The 14,801-nt window shown below is 40.5% G+C and overlaps 1 protein-coding gene across 3 annotated transcripts in view; it reads left to right on the plus strand.

Annotated features, from left to right (window-relative positions):
* The first annotated feature begins 391 nt into the window (after positions 1–391).
* ADGRF1 (adhesion G protein-coupled receptor F1) overlaps positions 392–14,801 on the plus strand; it is a 44,163-nt gene continuing 29,753 nt past the window's right edge. The window contains exons 1-2 of one of the 3 annotated variants that reach the window (XM_036318077.1): positions 392–592; positions 3,053–3,241. The gene's annotated coding sequence lies outside the window, so the exon portion shown is untranslated. The remainder of the gene's footprint in view (positions 593–3,052; positions 3,242–14,801) is intronic. The other 2 variants (XM_036318076.1, XM_036318078.1) reach the window with 2 other exon arrangements.

Here is a 14,801-nt window from a genome sequence, read left to right on the forward strand (position 1 = left end):
CAATTATGGAATAAAGCCATTTGAAACAGTTTAGGGCCTAGCACACCCTTGAATCACCATATCATTCAAAGTGTCCATTTGTTTTTGCAGCCCCAGAAACAGAGCTTCTGTAGGACCAAGCTCTTCTGAGTATAGACATTGACATCCAGGGTCCAACTGCTCTGGGTGGGTTCATGCCCCCTCCCCCCAACCCCTCCAGGTGCACCTCCTGATCTGTCTAATTCAGATACTGCCTCACACCCAGTAGTCTCTCAAGGAATCTTGATTGACATGAGAAGAATCAGAGGACTAGTTACTTCTGGGCCTTAGGTTTGTTCTGTTTACTCCAGTGACTCTGCTCATTTGCCAGGAAATCAAACAACCAGACCATTCAGGAACCCAACACAAACAGATGAAGCTGGAAGGCTTGAGGCTCCTCTTCAGCCCCAGGGCTTCCTTCTTGTTCTTCTGTAGCATCTGTTGGATGCTGGGCCTTGCCTTGCCAAGGAAGCTCTGATGTCAAGATCACCAGAGAAAGAGATGTGAAGTAGACCGGATGGACCAAAACGCATTGGTTTAGCTGTCATTGGTTTAGCTGTCATTGTGTACTCAGGTGAGTACTGTGCTCCTGCTTCATAGGTGAGTGTGAGATTTTGTGGCAGAAGGAGCTTTATAATCGCTAGAGGAGCAATGCTTCCATTGGGGCTCAAACTCATGCTGCTTCCCTTGGTTTATTTTATGCATTAGCACGTAAGCCACCTTGGCAGGGACTAAAGAGCCCCAAAACCTAACCAGGAAGCACTAAGAAATTCAGCATTGCATGCTTTAAGAGATTATTAGGAGGAAACTAGAAGGGGTGAGTAAGCAGTTTATTGGTGAGTCACCAGTAATTGAAAAGCATACCCTATTTGTGAAACAACCTACATATTGGGCATACTATGATCTCCTTCTATTAAATATGGAATTCACAAACTAGTAAATGCATTCATTTGTGTGGATTTAGATTGTCACCCCCAGCCAGTATACTCATGGAAACATTGATGTTTACTGGTTGCCTTATTTTCTAGAATCTGCTAAAATGTTTTTGGGCTAATAAGAAACTGTAGGGATCCCTTTGGTTCTATGGGCCAGTCCTTAGGACATTGCTGGGCTTTACAACACAGTGAGCTGAAGATGAGAACCAGAGCTTCCATCTGATTTCAAGCCCTTATCACCTTAAGCTCCATGCTGATTAGCCATTTTGTCTGCCCCACTACTGGCTTATTCCTCCCTCCTGGCCCAATCCAGTTCCACAGCCACATTTCTCCCTAAGTAAGTAATAAATTATTTAATCACATTTATAAACACATTCCCACTAAGGTGTCAGTGACTTCTGTGCTCCTATATGAACTTGAATTTTAATAGAGACAATAGGAAAAGGGCAGCACTGGGCTGAAAAGAAGCCCTTGACCGACCTTTTGTATTGAAAGGATATATTTTATATATCAACTTACAATTGGTGGATCCTGAAAATAGGCAAAACCCAGTGGAAAAGGCACATGAGGAGAAAGAATGGAGTTCACTTGATTAAATTGTGAGATCAACTCTATTCTGCCCAGGCTGGTTGATGGACAAAGGAGCAATGGTTGACGCCCTTAAACAACTAGGGGTTGTCAAGAAGGCTGTGTTCTCTTTAGAACTTTCCACTGGACCAGACGCAGACCTGATTGTGCAGGGTTGTGATATAGACCAAGGGGCTCAGCTGGTGTTGGACACAAGAGGATAACATTGTGTTGAAGGCTGCTTGGCACTAAAGGTCTTCAACCTGAAATTATGGGCTCCTATCTTATTAGCAGTTCACACACAAAAAAGGTGTTTCTATTAGAATTTTGTGCTCCAAGAACCATTTTCTCCTTCCTGAGAAGATGGATGCTTCCTCTGTTCTGATAAGAACAATGTACCCAATCAGCTTTCCCTTTTCTTTGACGGCTAGGAAGCTCCATTCCTAGAGTTGAGTGTCAAACTTACATAACACTACAGATAACTCATAGGTTTTTATTTGCATTCTTTTTCTTAATTGACTCGCTACTTTTATAGTTTTTCCCTTTTTATTATTTACTTATTTTATATAGAACTTTTATGGTTTGTGTTCCTTTATTTCTATTCTAATGTAATTTTATTTTATGCATTAGCATGTAAGATACCTCAAGTAACTTGTAAATATGGAATGGCTTCAAGTGTAAGCCCCCTCGATCATTTGCACACATGGAGTGTTTATTTTCAAAGTTGATGACTCCTTAGAAAGGAAGAAACTTTTACTAAAGAAGTTAATAAGGTTTAGCTCAAGGTTTTCTAAGGACAAAGAACATACTGAGAACATTCACCTGGGGGCAGACGTGCACACTGCTCTTCTCTTTTGCCAGCCTCCACCCCATATTAGCCCACCAGGAAGTCCGGGGTTCCTTTGTCTGGGAAAGTAGCAAGTTCATTCTTCAGCCTTGAATGAGAAAGTTGGAAAAAAAAGTCTGCCTCTACCCTCACCCCATTGGAATTACCCACCTCTCCTCTTTGGAATGATGGACTAAGGGCTGCATTCCTTTTGCTTTATGGGGTATGACCCTGGTATCCAGAGGATGGACATGAAATTTCAACAGAGTGGCATTTTGTAGAAAACTGATTTGAGGACAGAAGTGTTCCTCATTCCCCTAGAGCAGTGGTTCTCAACCTTCCTAATGCCGCGACCCTTTAATACAGTTCCTCATGTTGTGGTGACCCCCAATTTCATTGTTACAAATTGAACATAATTAAAGCATAGTGATTAATCACAAAAACAATATGTAATTATATGTGTGTTTCCCGATGGTCTTAGGCGACCCCTGTGAAAGGGTCGTTCGACCCCCAAAGGGGTTGCGACCCACATGTTGAGAACCGCTGCCCTAGAGCATGTTCCTTCTGTGGTTTCAGAAATCCATCCGTACCTGCCGGGGGAATCATCAAATCTTGGTCTCTGAGCTGCTTCCTCTTACCTGGCTGGTATGGACTCAAAGCGGGAGGGAGAGTCAGCAGAAAAGTATTTCTCTGTTCCTTCTTGAAGGGGGTGTGTCCTGGGCTCCTTGGTGCACTAGGAGTCGTTGTTCATGAATCAGTGACCTGTATGCATGCCAGAGGGCTGCTGTGATTCAGATATTAAGATCGTCTTTCAACCAGCTTAAGAAGTGATTGAGCCACAAGTACGCCAGAGGAAGGGCTCCCTCGGGCTGTGATGTGAGGAGAGAATCACCAGGTAAGCCCAATAGTGGTGATTTGATTCCTTAGAACGTGTATTACTATCACAGGTACTACCTGTTAGTTTGAGATTATTTTTTCCTTCTGGGGAAGACTCTCAATATCTCATTTCCTGAAGGGAGGTGAAATAAAGGAACATGGAATGGAAAGAGCAATGAGCAGCAATAACAGAGTTCCGTGTCTCGGTGACTACATAAATTGAGGTATTGGCTTGAGACTCAAACTCCAGGTTTTCAGGATCAAGGCACAGCCTTCTCAATTATAACACAGCACCCCTATTCTTTGGATGTGCTGGGAGGTAGATCAACTGGAATAAAGAAAGCTCCACTAAAGATAATTGTTAAAAATATTAATCGTAAGGATTTCACTAGTTAGAAATATATTGATCTTAATCTGTTTAAAAATACACTTGAGAGATTTAAGTTTATTTTCAGTTTAGGATAGATTTATTTAAGCTTTGACTGAATCAGTATACATCTGGGAAGTATTTCTCAATTTAACTCCCTTCCTGGACTCTGAAAAATCCCAAAATTGATCCTTATAACCACTTACCCTGCTATTACCCCCAAATAAATACAAAGCAGCACACTGTATTTTTTTAACTGACAGGCCTTGAAAATTCATAATTTTTCTTTTCTTTTCTTTCCATGAAAAATCTATTTATGTCCTATGTAATCTACCCGTGCCAGAAACTAAATGATGGGAAGTTACTTAAGGAGGTATAGAAAGAAGGTCAAGGTGGAAGAGGTATGGAGAATGATGACTTTGGCTTTTCCATCGTGATATCCATTAAACTAAACCTAATAACAACACACATAGGCTGGAGATCACAGACATCAGAGAACAAAAATATAGATAAAAATATATCCGATGATTTGTCAGAATATTAGCATAGCCTTTTGTTATGCTCCTTTTTGCCGCTACTAATTATTTATAACCGTAACTAAAATTAAAAGCAGCTTCACAATAATAGCCTCAGAATACTTTATTCAACTATTAACAAATAATATAACTTTGGGCAAATTATTTCACTTTTCTTGCTTCGGTCGATTAATTTGCGACAAGCATGGAGATTTAAAATGGGCATGTATTCATGTTGAGTCTTGGAAGCTTGACTTGCAAACACTCCCATTTTGTGTACAACCACAAGTTGATATAAGTTGTTACTGACGTGCTTCATAGGTTATATATGTCTTGCTTCTTTTAAAAAATGGCAATTTTTAAAAAAATCAGGGGCAGGGTCTACATTACAGGGTGTGTCTTGCTGTGCTGAGTGAGGGTAAGGGAAACACCATGCTTTCACATCCATATACCCTCTGATGTAATTTATTTCACAATTAAATAAATGCAAATATCCTCCTAGAAAAAAATAAGTGGACACATTCACGAAAACTCGTGTATCAGTGACTGATTTTGGCACTTTGGTTTGAGCCTTTTAGTGTAAATGGGAAGAAATGAGAGGGTGCTTGGTATCCAAGGCCATTAGCAGTGGGTGGGTGGGTGTCACAGGGGTACATGGCCCCAGAAGTGGAGGGTGGCCTCCCATGGAAAACTGTCACTGCATTCCAAGGTTTGCCGAAGGCCACTTCTTGTAAAGCCATGTTCCACGCAATCTAAACACATGTGTTTGCAACTTTCAACACATCTTGCCTTGTTCCCTTTTAGCTCTTTGGCAGGAAATACCCATAGCTACCGAGAAGGGGAAACCCTATTCCCAAACATGTCATGGTGCTCTCTTAGATTGAACTTGAGTAGCAGTGTGCTCATGAGATGTCAAGGTCTTCACAGTTCTGGACTGGATAGCTACACAGTTGTAATAGCTGTGAAAATAATCGAGAGTACTGGAGGGATAGTGCAAAAGGTCTATAGCAAGCATGTCAAACTCAACGGCTAACATGGGCCAAATAAATGAGGCCCTCGGCCTGCAGGCCATGAGTTTGACATGCTTGGACTCTATAACGTTGAACATGCACAGCTGGTTCTAACCTTGCTGAGTGCACAAAACCAGTGCGGAGCTGAGGCCCTCTTACTAAACCTGCTCCGAGCAAGCCACGGGTAATCTCCATCTATCCAGTGATAGATGGAAAGCTGGGCGCTGACATGCTAAGAAGGAAAATCCTTAAGAATGAATACGTGTGAAAGTGTCCTGGAATTTCATAAAGTTATAGTAACTTGCCTGTGCACAGTCAGTTGAATAAATAAAGTACAAAGAGGTGAGCAGTGGCAATGAGATATGTAGCTCTCAAACTGTGCAAAATTGAGGTAAATCTTGCTGATGAGGGTTATTAGGTCCCCGTGGGCCTCTGGGTCCTCAGTGCAATGTCAGTTTTTAATCTCCAAAGGCCCACACGACTTAGATTTTTGGTTTTGGTTTAAATAAAGCCTTTTAAAATAAACACTTTAAATTAAATTTTTAAGATAGTTCATTTTTCTTATAAAATTTAAAAAAATCTGAGTTTCTTTATCGTTTAAGGATAAGTAGGCATTAACTACAAATTTGTGGTGTTAGGACAGCTTGTCACAGTGGAACAGACTTACTCCTTCAAAATTTTGGATAAAGAGACTTTGTATTAAGCAGATTTTATTTTCTCTGAAAACCTTTTGCACTAGTGTTTATACTTTAGCCAAATTTTGCTTGAAGACTTCCCTATGCTCAATCTCTTAGAGAATCAGACTAATTCTTTCTCTTTTTTAAATGTTGAATTTTCTTTATTTTTATTTTTTATTGTTGACAGTATTACAGATATCCCTCATTCTCCCCCTTCCCGCCCCCCCCCCATTCCTTCCTAATAAGAAACTTGGTGATAAACCTTTTTGACATGTTTTTGACCAAGATACCAATTAAGCTAGTAACTGACAAGAGAAATGGTACAGAAAGCAATAGAATTTTAAAAAATTATTAGTCATAATTTTATTATATGACAAAGTGGCCTTTAAAATTGATAAAAATTATCAAGATGATCTTGATAAAGAATATTTAGTCAAGAAACATAATTGGGAAAACTGGTTATTCATTTGGAGGAAAGTGAAAGTAAACCCTTAGTTCATACTAAAACCTGAAATAACTCTAGAAGGAATGAAAATTTAAATGCATTAAAAATTTAAAGAAGAAAATATAGGATGATATTTTTACAATCTTTTTATAGAAAAAATTTAAATCCATATAGACAGATTTGATTTCATAAATATTTTAAATTTTTGTGCAGAACAAACATAAAAACTTAAAAAAACCAAAGACCAATGATGACTAAGTATTTATAACCCATGACAGAGAGTTAATATTCACGCTATATAAAAAGCTCCTAAGAAGCAGTTCTTAAGAAAAAATGAACATCCTAATAGAAAAACTTAGAATGACTTAAATAGACAAATGGCCAGTAAACATTTGAAAAATTATCTTACTAAAAGCAAAGACATGAAATTTAAAATAATTAGAAAAATTTTGCCTATCAGTTTGGCAAATATTAAAACGATGTTGGGGACAGTGTGATGAAATAGGCATTTCTATACCTTACCTGGGAGCATATACAGGTACAAATTAGGTGGGCAATTTGGACAGGTCTATAAAAATCCAAAATGTAGCCCTGCTGGTATGCCCAGTGGTTAGTTAGACCATAGACTCTGAACACCGAGGGTTTGAGAGTTCGATCCTCTCTCTCTCTTTCTCTCTTTCCCCTCCCTCCTCCCTTCCACTCTCTCTAAAAATCAATGGGGGGAAAAATCTCCAGGTGAGGATTACCAAAAAAATATTTTTAAAAAACAACTCAAAATGTATAAACCTTTTGAAGCTGCACTTTCATTCTAACCTAGAAAGATACCAGTTTGCCTGGAATTAAGGATGTACAAGAAGAAGCTGCATAGAAGGAACATTTGAGGGCAGATTCAAGGAGTCCAAAAGATGAATTTGCCTTGATAGCATGTTTGCTCTTCATCTGTACATAGTATGAGCCTGGAAGGTTTTGTTTTTTTAAAAATATATTTTATTGATTTTTTTAACAGAGAGAAAGGGAGAGGGATAGAGAGTCAGAAACATCCATGAGAGAGAAACATCGATCAGCCACCTCCTGCACACCCCGCACTGGGGATGTGCCTGCAACCAAGGTACATGCCCTTGACCGGAATCGAACTTGGGACTCTTCAGTCCACAGGCTGACGCTCTAGCCACTGAGCCAAACCAGTCAGGGCAAGCCTGGAAGGTTTTTGTGTATAGATTGACATGATGTTTGCAGGATAGGCGGGAGTGCCGGACAACTCATTCTACTCATAGAATCATTCAGGAATGAAAAACTGGCTCTACACAGTAGGAAAGTATAATGAAAATACTGTTAATATGCATAGAAAAACTTAAATAATTTTTTTTTTTTTTTTTTTTTGTAGACTTCAAATAATTAAAGTTTAGTCAGTATAAGCACTGCATGAAAAGTCAGGTATTTGGCCTTGGCCGGGTGCTCAGTTGGTTGGAGCATCATCTCATACACCGAAAAGTCATGGGTTTGATTCCCGGTCAGTTTACATATGTAGGTTTTGGGTTTGATCCCTGGTTGGGATGCATACCAGAGGCAACCAACTGATGTTTCTCTCTCACATCCATGTTTCTCTCACTCCCTTCCTCTCTATCTAAAACGAATAAACATATCCTCGGGTGCGGATTAAAAAAAGTCAGATATTTGGTTTACTCTTATTTAAAACAGACCACCCAAGAAGAGTTTGTAACATATTTACCTGAGTGCTCACATATGAAGACCCCACAAAGCCTGTTCTGTTGGTTCTTTCCAGTAGGCCTGATGAATTGTGTTTTTATATTAAAAGAGCTGAGTATCCTTAAACACACAATAACACTCAAATTTATTAGGAGATCAGCTTTGAAACATTTCTCCTCCTCCTCCTCCTCCTTCTTTTAGCAGAGAGCTTATTTTTAAAGAACTAATGAAAATTCCATTAACAATTATGACTTTATTAAAATCATTCCCTGAACACAAAATGAACTGACCCATAGTCTAAGAGAAATATTAGATTTTTTGGAGAAAGAAATTTAGGAAAATAGAATTTAAGTTGATCCTTCTCATTTTCTGCAAGTGTGAAAAGGAAATAACTCCCATGTAATTGGCAAGATTGCCAAACAATAGAACCAAGGCATATGAAAGCATTTTATAAATTAGAAAGAATTATTCTTATTTGTTCTTATTCTAAAACTATTACCACCCTTGAGTTGCTGTTCAGATACTTTTTCAAGTAAACAATCCAAAAGGAAGCCCACATTCTCTGGGCTTTACCCATCCTATTTAAGCAAGGTGGAGTGGGGAAGGGGAGAAATGAGCCTCACCTGGGAGCTCTCGGGAGGCTAGGGCCGAAGTGCTGAGCTGGAGGCTTGGCTGGAAGAAAGCGCTTGGCACCGTCTCGGGAGGCCATTTATTATCTTTTAGGGCTTGGTGGTAACTTGTGCTCTACTGAACTGTGAGTGACAGGAAAAAAGCTTCAGTTACAAGGGGTTGGAGTAGAGCCAGCCCTTGAAGCTGGCAGGCTGTTTAGAAAGGAATTGAGCTGGACTCGTCATGACTGGTCGTCTGTGAGACATGGACTAGCTACTAGGACACCAGAAGAAGTACGAGGTAATAAGCTAAGAACAAAGTAGCACCCTAGGTCTCTTCTAAGCTACAAAGCACAGACTAAATAGATTTTAGAAAACATACCACCCAAATCCTTGTTCGGAGGGAACAGACAGCTGGCTTAGGCCGCCGGCTAACCCAGAAATGCTCTCCAGCTGAAGTTCCAATAAGTGGCAGAGGACACACAGACCTCTAAAATATGTACCTCAATTTTTGGGTCAAAAGAGGTCAGTTTAGGGGGGTGGGTAGGGTCACAAATTGGACTCTGAGGGAGAGCCATTCAGTGAAACGTCAGAGTTAAATAGGGACCCTGGAACAAAAAGGACTCCAGCAACCAGCGCTTGTTTTCAAAAGTGGGTCTGGATCGCTGCTTTGGGGTTTCTCTTAGTGGGCGGAGCTACAAGGAAGGAACACCTGCAGGAGGATGTGCCTAGCACGGCGCCTGGGACATTGGAAGCTCTCACTGTATAGTGGCTGACCAAATTAAAGTTGAGTCAAGTGTCACAGGGAAGGGACTGAACTAAGTAATTTCTTTGGTCTCTTCCAGGCTTATAATTCTAGAATTCTTAAAAATTATACCTCTATTCTCAACCCAACGACTTAATTCTTGGTAGATTCTCAGCCTATCTCGAAAGAGGTTCAAGAATTATAGAACCACAGACTCATAGATACAGAGAATGAACTGACAGTTGTCAGAGGCTGGGTGAAAAAGGTGAAGGCATTAAGCAAAAACAGAACAAAACAAAACAACTCATGGACACAGACAACTGGTGATTACAGAGGGGAAGGGGGGTGGGGGAGGTGGGAGAGGGTAAAGGAGTGATGGAAGGAGACTTGACTTTGGGCGATGAACACATAATACAATATACAGGTGATGCATTTTGAATCGTACACCTAAAATCTATATAATTTTATTAACCAATGTTACCCCAATGTATTCAATTAAAAATTTTAAAAAATACCCCAGAAAAAAAAGAATTATAATAACCAGTTTGAGAAGAAAACAGGAGTAAAGCCCAGTAAAAAGTTTTTAATCTTTCTAGGCTTAAATTTGATGACTGATGGACACTAATTAAAAGAACAATGAAATAAATAATGTGTAAAGAGAAGCTGAGAAATGGGCATGTAATAATAGAATCTGTATGTGAATGGATCTGAGGTCCCCTTATTTTATAGGGGAGGAGACTGACTTTCACAAGTTCTCACAGATGAGGGACAGACTTGGGGTTAGAGTTGAATTCATTTTGGTCTCTTTCTACTGTTTATGCTATATAAGCATGCTAACACATGCTAAAATATAAAATATGTATTTAAAATTTACTGTGCACAAATGTTTGTGCAGACACTCAATAAGGTTGTAAATAGCTTTACATTATAGTCCTTCCAGAAGAAGTTTGTCTAGATCATAAAATTGACCAAACTTCCAAATTTATTTTTTTCATATATAAAATTGGTTATCTTTTCTATTCCCCATCTATATTTCCACCTGTCTTCTCTACTGTATCTGCCTACTTAAGAAGACATAAAGTCACTCTTAAAGGCAAATGGCCCAAGGATTTCTATGCAAAGACAGATGTGTATGCAAAGACAGATGTCAATGCAAAGGTTACCAAGCACATAAAATAAGAGGTAAAATAAAACCAAGGTTTTACAGGTCCTTTGCCTCGAAAACAATCAGCTCTATTTGAGTAATGATTTCGTTCAGATCCCAGCTGGAGACCAGCTCTTTCCATTAGCCTGTGACTGAGAGGAGAGAGACAACTCTACTGGAAATTCTATTTATAGGAAAAGAAACATAATCCCATCAATATTGATGCCAGGGAAGCAACCCAAGAGTTCAACTGGGCCTAAGATTAGATTGTTGCTAAAAGTGCTGGAAAGTGTAGGTGTGGGCAGTTCCAACCAAGCACCACTGTTGATAAGGAGACCGCTGTTGACGAAAATAAGTGATGTTTGGAGACCATAAATATATAACTGGAAGAATGGGGAGACAATGGTCAGCCGTCTCCAGGGGCTTAATAGTGAATTCTGATTGTTTTCTGTAAATTGAAAGACAGGGATTATCAGCAGTGAATTTACTTGAATGAATTCAAGGAAGTGGGCGGTGTGTGTGTGTGTGTGTGGGGGGGGGAGGGGGGGTCCTACCATGACCAAGCCTTCCCAGGAAGCCAGTGTCAACACAGGCTCCACTGGCCCTGGGGGAGGAGCTGCCTGAGTGAGGTGTGACATAAACATGCTTACTCTGATGACAACAGCTGCTCACCTGTGTCAAGGACACACAGATTCTGAGAGTTATCTATATATATATATAAGCCTAAGTAACCATTACAACCGGTCAACTGAATGACTGGTTGCTATGACAATGCACTGACCACCAGAGGGCAGATGTTCAATGCAGGAGCTGCTCACTGGTGATCAGTTTGCTCCCACAGACAACCTCCTGTAGGTCCTCCCCCCCCCCCAGCCCGTGGGCCACAATCAGCCTGATTGGTCCCGATCAGCGGCCAGGCTGAGGGACCCCACCCATGCATGAATTCGTGCACCAGGCCTTTAGTTTTTAATAATTAAGACTCTGCCAGCTTGAAAGGGAAGTGCTGAAAATGCCATGGGGTTCGCATCATCCCAGAAGCAGCTTTTATTTGATAAGTTCACTTGACTCTGAATTGAAGCCAAATTCTGACCCAATCCAACAAGAAACTATAAAAATACTAGTGGTAAGATTGAAATGCTAGTAATGCTAATATTGATAGCTAATAGTTGGGGCTTAGCACCTGTTAGGTGCTGTTCTGAATACTTTATATGAATTTCAGAAAAAACAACAAATAATTCTGGACCATAAATAGTGTAACATTAAAAACTTACTTGTTATTTATGTGAAAATCAATCTTCCAACCCTATCCCAGAGGGAGTTGTATGCACCAAGGAAGTGAAGAAAAAGTTTGATTAGTTTAAGCTTGGGTCCCAACTCCCCAAAGAGAATTCAAATCACAGGGTTAACTTAGGTGTAGGACCCTTTTTTTCCTATCTAAGAACCAGTCTAGAATCAACTACTTGGGTAGCTTTAATAATGCATAGGGCTGGGACTGGGCTGTCTAGGATTTAGTATGTTTAGGGTGGGATAGAGGCACCTGTATTTTCTAATGGGCTCCTAAATGCCTTCTTTTCTTCTCTTCATGTTCCTTCCCTCCCTCCTCTTCCTCCCCATCCTCTACCCCCCCCCCCCATTCCTCCTCATGGCCTATGCTTTCTGCTTTCTAAAAGTGATGAAAATTTGTTTCTAGAGCAGTACTTTAAAAATAGTTTTGACCAGGCTCCATAGAAATAAATATATATTTACATGCACACACATAATAAAACATGTGCATATCAATAAATAGCTTAGTTCTTCATGGTAGGCCTACAGAGCAGTGCCTGGGAGTCGCTGGTCTGAAACCCTGATTGTAAATTAAAGTTTACCATTTCTACCCAGGCAGAAGAGACAGCCCAGAATACACCCTCCAGCGTGGGGGGACAAAGGCAGAGAGTATGAGAGTTTCCTCACAGTGCCCAGCACTGTCACCAGGCCTTCTGGAGTTGGGTTTGCAGCCTCAGGCCTGGACTGCATGTGGGAGAAAGAAGATTGTTCAGAGAGTAAGATGGAGAGAAAGAGTCAGCAGAGGGCCAGGCCTCCCATTTGGAAGCAGGCCCTGGCACAGAAAGGGGACAGATCACACCTACACACACCAAGACAGTTACCTTCTTTGAAAGCTCCAGTACTAAGACCATGGCCCCAACAGTACCCAGGAATTCACAGTGAGCATTTTCCCTGGGAGAGGAGGAAACCTGGGAAAGGGGCTGGAAAGAGCATCGTTCCCTCTCCAATGTCACTCCAAAAAGGTATTTGGAAATCAATTTAGTAAAAAAAAAAAAAATAAATAAAAAAAAATAGAAAATATACAAGGGCATGTTTCAGAGGAAGAATTAAGCTATATTTCATAAAACTGTTCAGTTATTTTATGTAAATACTAGAGGCCTGATGCATGAAATTCTTGCAAGAGTAGGCCTTCCTTCTCCCAGCTGCCGGCACCGGCTTCCCTCTGGCACCTGGGACCCGGGCTTCCCTCCGGCTGCCAGCAGGCACCTAGGACCCGGACTTCCCTCACAGCCCCTGCTTCGTCCAGAAAGTCATCCAGAAGGATGTCCAGAAGTATGTCTGGTCTAATTAGCATATTATGCTTATTATTATAGTTTATTATAGATACACACACATTTTATTATATGTATATACACACACACACACACACACACACACACGTTTTATTAGGTGTGTGTGTATAGATATATATTTCTTTCTGTGGGTCCTGGTAAAAAATATTGGAAAAACACTGCTCTAGAGACCAATAGCCACCACTTTTGGAAAGCAGAGAGCACAGCCCTAGGCCACAGGGCACAGAGCAGGTAGGTTTGGGGATGCAGATCTGGAAGAATGAGGTCTGGAGCACAGGCTGCTGCCCAGAGGAAGTTAAAGCAATAGATCTAGGAGGAGTCTTGGCAAGGAGAGGTGGGGGCGCGAGAGGCCTGCTCACCTTAGCGGGGAGGCAAATATGAATGTGGCATGTGCTCCACCGCTTCTTTTCCTGCTTCCCTCGAAAGCCCCAGAAGAGGTCTGTGCTGACATGTAGCCCGTCTCTGGAAGTCAGTACCCTGCCCCTCATGTTTTTCTCTTGTCTGGTAGGTGTGGGGTAGCGCTGTCAGGGATAGCAGGGTTTGTATGATGTTTAAAGTGCACCAAGGGCCTGGCTGGCATGGCTCAGTGGTTGAGCGTCGACCGATGAACCAGGAGGTCACGGCTTGATTACCGGTCAGGGTACATTCCTGGGTTGTGGGCTCGATCCCTAGTGTGGGGCCTGTAGGCGGCAGCCGATCAATGATTCTCTCTCATCTTTGATGTTTCTACCTCTCCCTCCTTCTCCCTTTCTCTTTGAGATTAATAAAAATATATTTAAAAAAAATAAAGTGCATCCAGGAAGCAAGATGAGGGCTGGAAGGGAGGGTCCAACTCTGTGTTTAGTGCTGCCAATAAAAGGCATTTATTCTAAGGATGGGTTATTGAGTTTGGCAATCACAGTTTTTTGTCTTTTCCTGTGGAGATGTGAAAGAATCACTGAGAGGCCACATGGATTCTTCATGTCCAGTAAAACTTAAAAAAAATCATGCTAAAAAACTCACATAATGTAAAATATACCAACTTAACCATTTTTAAGTGTATAAGTTCAGTGGCATTAAGTACATTCACATTTTGTGCAACAGGTTTCTAGAACTGTTTCATCTGTCAAAACTGAAACTCATACCCATTGAATCACAACTCCCTGTTACCCCTTCTCCAAGGCCCTGGCAACCAACATTCTACTTTTTGTTTCTATGAGTTTGACTTCTTTTTAGACACTTTGTACAAGTGGAATTATAACAGTATTTGTCTTTTTTGTGACTGGATTGTTTTACTTAACAGAATGTCCTCAACGTTTATCCATGTTGCAGCATGTAATAGCACTTCCTAATTTTTAAAAACTGAACAATAATTCATGCCTAATAAAAAATTTGGCAATGATGGAAGAGTTTTGGGTCTATGCTACCTGACATGGAAGCCACTAGTCACATGTGGCTACTGAACACTTGAAATGTGGCTAGTGTGACTAAGAAATTGAATTTTTAATTTCACTTTATTATAATTAAAATTTAGATTGCCATGCATGCCTAGTGGTTAGCATACTGGACACAACAGTTCCAACTTACTGTGACTTTTTTCATTCACATGAAATAAGTTGGGTATAAGTGATTAATTTTGTGACCATGACTATATGCCAAGCTCTGTCTAAATTATTGTGTGATAACCATAAACTTGAGGACAGTTTATTGCACATTACATTAATTATAAAGAAGGAAATTGGCTGGATTGGTTCATGCTTATTTTTT

The sequence above is a fragment of the Myotis myotis genome, unplaced genomic scaffold (genome assembly GCF_014108235.1).
Source record: "Myotis myotis isolate mMyoMyo1 unplaced genomic scaffold, mMyoMyo1.p scaffold_m19_p_7, whole genome shotgun sequence".
Taxonomy (NCBI): Eukaryota; Metazoa; Chordata; class Mammalia; order Chiroptera; family Vespertilionidae; genus Myotis; species Myotis myotis.